At 38.3% G+C, this 7,495-nt stretch overlaps 1 long non-coding RNA gene across 2 annotated transcripts; it reads left to right on the top strand.

The window, feature by feature from the left end:
* Positions 1 to 2,614: 2,614 nt before the first annotated feature.
* LOC109616944 lies at positions 2,615 to 5,750 on the top strand. Of its 2 annotated transcripts, XR_004574825.1 has the most exons (5): positions 2,637 to 2,701; positions 2,793 to 3,553; positions 3,640 to 3,794; positions 4,213 to 4,302; positions 5,552 to 5,750. It is a non-coding gene; the product is annotated as an uncharacterized LOC109616944 (long non-coding RNA). The 2 variants fall into 2 exon arrangements; XR_002198233.2 differs by having other exon boundaries at positions 2,615 to 3,553.
* The last annotated feature ends 1,745 nt before the right edge of the window (positions 5,751 to 7,495 follow it).

Here is a 7,495-nt window from a genome sequence, read left to right as displayed (position 1 = left end):
AACATATATTCAACCTTCGCCTCGCACAGACATAGGAAACATTCTCCACATGGTCTTGAAGACTTTAAAGATGAAGTATTGAAAAAATACTCAGATCCAGTTGTTGCTCAGGATGAGCCATTGTTTGACACTGAGGAGGAAGATCCTCAACCTTTGAGGAAAACAAGGATCTATCTCGGATCATTAAGGAGAAGTTTGGCAGCCTTTTTCTTAAGTTAGAGAGCACCTTTAATGTGTCAAACAAGTGCATTGATGAAATTGTGGATGAGCTTCAATTCATATCATGCACAGCATCAGTTCCTGTTATAAGAGAGTTGATCCAGTCCACTCTAAGGACCCATAGCTGTGAGTTGAACACAGCTGTAATCTCTGATTTGGTTAAAATTCTCAGCAAGGCACACCCAATCAGCTCAGCTTTGGCAAGCAATAGTCTCTTTTCAACATCCTACAAGAGAAGAGAATTCATAAAGGAAACATTTTCAGTTGTTGAACCAAGGGAGTATATACTCGATAAAAAAGAGGGCAAAACATTCCAGTATGTGGCAATAGTGCAATCTCTATCACCGGTTCTGAACAACAAACGCAATCAAGAAAAACTATTGGATACTGATAGAAATTCAGCAAGAGCCTTACAGTACCAATCTTTTCGTGATGGATCCAACTTCCAGAATTATTTTTTCTTTGAAGAGGAGAGACTTAGTCTTGTCCTGTACATTTGACTTTGAGGTGTGCAAACACAAAGTGACAGCTGTGTATTGGATCTTGGGAAACATTCCAGCACAGTCTCAATCAGCATTAACATCCATTCATTTAGCTGTTCTGTGTAAGGCAGTGGACACCAAGACATTTGGATACCAGAAAGTGTTAGAGCCATTGCTAACGGATCTGAGGACTTATGAGATGACTTATTTGTTCCAGCTCTGGGAAAAGTTGTCAAGGGAACTGTTGTGTGTGTTGTAGCAGACAACCTAGGAGCTCACTCGGTTGCAGGCTTTGTTGAAAGCTTTTCTGGTTCTTATGCTTGCCGTTTTTGTCTTGCTGAGCGGTCTGAATATCAGTCAAGAGAGGTGAGATCAGATTTTTTTTCAATGGAGAACTGAGGAGCAAAATGCAGTACATGTTCAGACTGCTTTGTCCAGTCTGAATAATTTCCTGTGCTATGGTGTGAAAAAAGTGTGCAGTCTGAAAAGCTTGAGCACTTTCATGTTACTTCTGGGTACCCTCCAAATGTTTTACATTACCTTTCCATTGGAATTGGCATTGTCTTTTTATGTCCTCATCAAGAAGTATTTTTCTCTCTTAACTAAATTATGTCATCCATCAGTTCCCTTACAAGTGGAGTGATAAGACAAATCGCCCTCATCTTGTCCCCGGCAACTTTTTAAACCGTAAATCGGTGGGAGGCAATGCTCATGAAAATTGGTGCCTGCTACGTCTTCTGCCTCTGATGATATGTTTGAAAGTACCTGAAGATGAGCCTGCGTGGCAGGTGCTAATGACTTTGAAAAGCATTGTGGAGCTTGTTATGTCACCAAGCCATACAGAGGAAAGCATTTGCTATCTTGACAGTTTAATATCTGAACATCGCAGCAGACTTCTTGAAGCTTTTCCTCAACAGAAGCTCATCCCTAAGCACCATTTTCTTGAGCACTATCTCCAGCTTATCCGAGAGCTGCTCTGTGGAACATGAGATTCGAATCGAAACACAGCTTCTTCAAGAGAGTTGTCAGACACACAGGATGTTTCAAGAATATCTTGCTTTCTCTTGCAAACAAGCATCAGCTCATGAATGCAAATCATCTTCATGAATCGAATGCAGTCAAACCATCACTCTTGGTTACAAAAACAACAGAGGTGTCTTTGGATGTTCTGAAGGATGGCATTAAAGACTCATTAAAGTGCAGATTTCCAGGTGTCACTAGAGTACATATTGCCAACTCTGTGAACTGTTCAGGGACAACCTATGCTGCTGGAATGGTGGTTTGCCATGGTTCTACTGCTGGGTTGCCAGACTTTGCAGAGGTGCTACAAATTATGGTAGTTCATAACAAACCAGTGTTTGTCATCAGACTAAAAATGGCATGGTACAATGAGCACCTTAGAAGTTTTGAGTTGGAGAACACAAACAATGAGCAAGTAATTGAGCAAAAGGATCTTCCAGATTATTATCCTTGGGCGGCATACACTCTGGCAGGAAGACGTCTGGTCACCTTGAAGCACCACATTGCTTTCCTTATTAGTGGACACAAATGCGGGATGTTTGTTGAAATTCAAGTTCAAGCTTTATTTTTGTCTGGACATTAAGCACCCCTATCCTGTCTCCATCCACAGATGCATTCACAGAGGTTTTCAAGTCTACAGCCTAGGTGCTGCACAGATTATTCATCACATCTAATCATATTTGTAACAACCAGCATTTATTTCTGGTCACAAATTAGGACTTTTTTCTGGACATTATCTGAAAAACTGCAGATAATGATCATGTTATAATGAGTAAGGGGCTAACATCAGCACACTGTATATAGTTGCAACTTAACATCAGAATGAATGTCTGTAAAGATTAACAAAAAAAATTGTTTATTATGCAGCTTTCTCTGTCAGGATGGGCACCCCAGCAAAGCTCAGCTCATTTTTGGAAACTACAATATTCGCAAACTCATTCTACCTGCAGGCATACCAAGCAGCCTCACAGACCAGTCTGGTCAGTTTTTCACTCTAACTCACATTGGAGATGTGGAGGATCATGTAACATTAAAGGTTGTGCCAGTAAAGCCAGTTGTCCTCACTTTCAGTTTAGTGGAAGAAATAGAGGTTGACTCACCTCCACCACAAGAATCCTCTGATACTATCTCCACCCACTCATCATCAGACACCATCATTCTCTCCTCCTCTGATGAAAGCAGAACTTCCCGACGCTCTCAACCATGGCCGGCCAGATTTGAAATACTGACATTTTCCTTTGATGTAGAACAACATTTGCAGGCTGGAAACCAAGCATTCTTGAAGGATGGTGCCCTGCTCAACCACCAAAGTGACAAGCAGCATACTGGAGAAGCTTGCAGAGGTGGGTTTTGGTTACACGGCATACCCCACAGGGATTCAAATTTTGACAGTGGTCGAAGCCTTTATCAAAAAGTTCCCATGTCTCAGGGAACCAGGGTCTTTTAATGGCATTCATGGGTGGCAGCAGACGATGAAATGGAAAATGGGAAATTACTGTGCAAAATTGAGAGGCCGTCAACTAGCCTGTCCAGAGCTAGAAGTGAACTCGCTGAAAAGACAGAGGTCAAATGAGAATGGCTCAAGCAAAGGCATCAAAAAGCGCAAGAAGGCAGAGGTAAACTACCTGCCTCCACTGCCAATTGGGGACACGGAAGCCACTTCAGATAAGAAGAGGGTAGACATGCTGCAAGGAGTTAAGAAAAATAATGAGCGCATAATATCAGAGAAAATGAAAAGATCTTTCTCCTTCCGAAGACAGGAAGTTGTAAAGCAGTGCCCCGCCATCCAAGATTTCCGGGAGAGATGGCCTGCTCTTTTCTCTGAAGCTCAGGTAAAACAAGTGTCTGTGTTGCATTTATAAATCCATTAAGATGTTTGTTAAAAAGTAAATAGCATAATCGTACCTCCTTTTTTCAGATCAATTAGGAATTCAAAAGAATCACAACATTTCCCTAGGAAATAACTTATCTCACTAAGCTGGACTTCTGCACTCCAAAAATGTAGGAGATATTCAGCAAAAATGTGGAATAGCTGGGACCAAAATACGACCACTTCTGGATTCACTCAGCCAGGTAAAGCAGGGGTTCCCAAACTTTTTCGTCTCAAGACCGATTACAGACAGTCGATGTGTTGCTGGAACCCAAACCTGATCTTTCTTTGTCGTTTGTGTGTGTGTGAGATATAAAAATTCTTACTAATTGACATTTCACTCTACTAACTGGCAACCCAAGCAAAATCGGTCGGCAACCCACTTTGGGTCCCAACCCATAGTTTGGGAAAGGCTGAGTTAAAGTTTCAAATGCATACAGTTACTTTTGAAGTGTATTAACCTACAGCAGTTCAGAGTAATGCACTCAGAGGACCAACCAATGCAGATCCAGGATATCAAAGTTTTGTATGAATTTTGATGTTGCTTCTATTGACAAACTGTATAGATTAGTGAATTCATATAGTACTTCCTACACAAGTATCTTCTGTCTGTTAAAACAGCGACATGTTGAAACGAGACGGGAGGCCATTATTCGCGCCCTGATGGAATTCCTGGGGGAGTCTTCAGGGGAACTCATCAAGGACTACAAGGTAAATCCAAAATTTTCAGATCACAAAGTTCACTTGAGTACATTTTATTGAATGCTTATTCATTTCCCCTTTAAATAAAACTTGCTTGAACCATCAAATAACCATCAAATCATTTTCAAAAATGGTTCATATTTTTAAAAAAAATTAACAAACAAAAATGTAATACATATGGAAGGCCATTTCCGCCAATTGAAAAAAAATGATAAAAAGAAATCCCCATGAAAATAACAATGAGACAAAAAGTCATAATAATTATTAAGTTATAATTATTTTTGGCTCACTTTGTGGTTCACAACTTTTTATTTTGCATGCTGGTTGGCCTGAAAATAGTTACTGTTCAGGCAAAAACAAACAAATGTTGAGCATTCTTGTGTGATGTATCAATATGATTTAAAAAAAGTCATCACATAACCACATTTTTATCTAAATTTACCAAATTATCAATTTAAACAATCAATAAGTTTATTTGAATGATAAAAATTGAATATTTCTTCATGAAATTATGTGTAATGCATGAAAAGCAAAAAAAAATGAATTAAGTGAAGTATTGGATACCTAAGGCTGATCATTGCCTTTTATAACAACTCAATAAAAGAAACAAAATGCATCCTTTCAATAAGTAGTCTTTATTGTAAGTGCATTCTGGTGGTTCTTTCAGTTGGAGATGACGAAAAATATATTTTCATGAATGTAATTAAACGTGCTTCATGCACATCTGTATTATTCAGTGTTTCCGAAGTTCAGGTATCACTAGAGTTGTGCATAAGGTCCATAAGGACTGATTTACTACAGATTGTTTGTGTGTGTAAATGTGAGTGCAAACTTCAGCTGTTATCCGTACTGTGGAACATGAATATTTTCAGAATCAGAAATGTATTTCAAACTGAACAGTGTCACAAGACACTGAGTTCTGCAGCAGACAGTACTACAAGAGTTTGAAAAGCGGTTGGAATAAGTAAAGCTTATGTTTCCAGACCCTAACAACACAAATGTATACACAAAAGAGACAAATAACAACATCATCACATAGGATGCACTCTCTAGTTCCCTGCTACCCCTTTCCTCCTCAGTTGACAGTCTCCTCCTTTTGTATGATTCAAAGACTCAATTTCTAAACTTAGTGAAATTATTTCAAATGTTTAGGATCGATAGGTATTGAAATATTTATATTTTTTACACTAGTCTATAACTTGAATACAAAATTAAGCTGTACTATGCACCTGAACATGGATTCAAATATATTTTACAGGATATCAGGAGAGAGGAAGCTCAAGAGTACCCGGCTGAGCAAGTCCTGAGGATCTGTGTCTTCCACACAAGTGCAGAAGGTGATGGTGCATCCGAAACTGATGTGTCCATTGTTATTGAAGGGACTGAGGTACTTGACAACTGTGGAAGTGTTGCAAAGGCCTGTCTCCTGCTCATGGGCATCATATATGCCATGAACTTGAGTTACCCCCCAAAAACAAAGTAAACTTTTGAAGTTTTTCAAAAGCTTCTTCTAGAGCTTGATGTCCTTAAGCTGTCCCTGAAAATCCTGTCTTTGCGAAACAAGCTTATAGCTTGAGTGCACATGTTTGACCCATGAGTTGTCCTTTCAAAGAGGGCGCTAAAAGAAAAATACGGCACGGTTGTTTAAGTGGCAATAGTCTTTTCTTATTTTTCTCTCGTTTTAAAGATGTAATTTTTATTTTAACTTGTTGCACTGTATTAAACATGTGGCCATGTAGAGTGGCTAGGTTTTGGGGACAAAAGAAGTTAGATCAGCATTTTCAAGTTAAACCAGAGGTTCTCAACTGGTGGGTTGTGGGGCCATTTTCAATGGGTCACAGATGTGAGTGTGGGCATGAAACGAGCGAGGGGTGAAATATAGCACTTTTTAGTTTCAAGATGCTCTTCTTTTTGTAGGATATTACTCATGATGCAGAAAGACGTTTAGAACCTCAGGGCAAAAAACTGTTCTTTAAGATGAAAGTTTCAAGGAGAAACTAATAATAAGCATGTCTTAAGATGCACTGAAGGTTCCTGAAGCATGTCAAATGTTTTTTTCTTCCAGAGTTTAAGGTTCAAAAGATAAGCTATGTATTCAGTTCCTGGATGTTTCCTTTGCCGAGATGTTTCTTTCTCAGAAAACTGCATTGAATGGCAACTTGGCTTCAAACATCCAAAAAACATGTAATGAATCCATAAAAATTCTCCATACTGCTCATCTGAAATAATCCAAGTGTCCTGCAGTTTACACATTCCTAGATGTTTTGGAAAAAAACAACAAAATTGTGTTTTGGCTTTGTTTGCTCTGTTTTGCTTCCTCTGGTGCTGCGTGAACACAGATCAGCTGGCTGGAAGTTAGTAGTGTGTATATTTGTGTGTGGCGTTGGAAGGAGCACACATGGGAAGAGCAGCAGAGCAAACAAAGCTGAAAACACAAGTTTGTAATGTTTTTTTTACAAACGTCTTAGCATTTGTGAGCTACAGGACACTTGGATTACCTCAGACAAGCAATATGGAGACATTTTATTGATTATTGATGTATTTTTGGACATTTGAAGCGAAGATACCGCTCAATGCAGTTGAGTGGATAAAAACGTATCTAACTTGCAGAATACGGATGTTAAAAAAACTTCACCAATCTAATTGACAAAGGGGTGAAAAAATAGTAACAAAAAATCTTAAGGTGAACTAAACCTTGTTGTTTTGCCATGCAAACTTGATGAAATGTTTAATTGAAAAATATGGGTTGTTAAATTAAACAGTTGCGTCTTTTTTTTTTTTTTTAAGTCATTGTTTCAATAAACAAAAACATTAAGAACACATTTAGGCAATTTAAACTGCAGAAAAATTATGTAAAATGTTGTGTAAAAGTTACTTTAAATATAGTCCACAAATAAAAGTTAGAAAAAGTATTTAAAAATTACCTTGAAAAGCCATTGGATTTAGGTGACATTTTTCAATTTGAAGCAGTTAGAGTTTAAGTAAAACGTACAAAGAATGGGAGAGTAAAACTCAATAACCATATTAATAAACATCAGTAAATTACCTGAGGTTTGCTAGGAAAAGAAACGTATATCTGCAAGTAAAATTTACTTGATGATCGCCCTTGTAGAATTTACTTACAATTTCTAAGTGCAAACATTTTTCTAGGTTTTCCCAAGTAAATAACACTCAACATTTTTCAGTGCACAGCATCACAATC

Source organism: Esox lucius, chromosome 19, assembly GCF_011004845.1.
Source record: "Esox lucius isolate fEsoLuc1 chromosome 19, fEsoLuc1.pri, whole genome shotgun sequence".
Taxonomy (NCBI): Eukaryota; Metazoa; Chordata; class Actinopteri; order Esociformes; family Esocidae; genus Esox; species Esox lucius.
The sequence above is the reverse complement of the archived record's forward strand: the minus strand, read 5'-3'. Positions and strand labels throughout refer to the sequence as shown.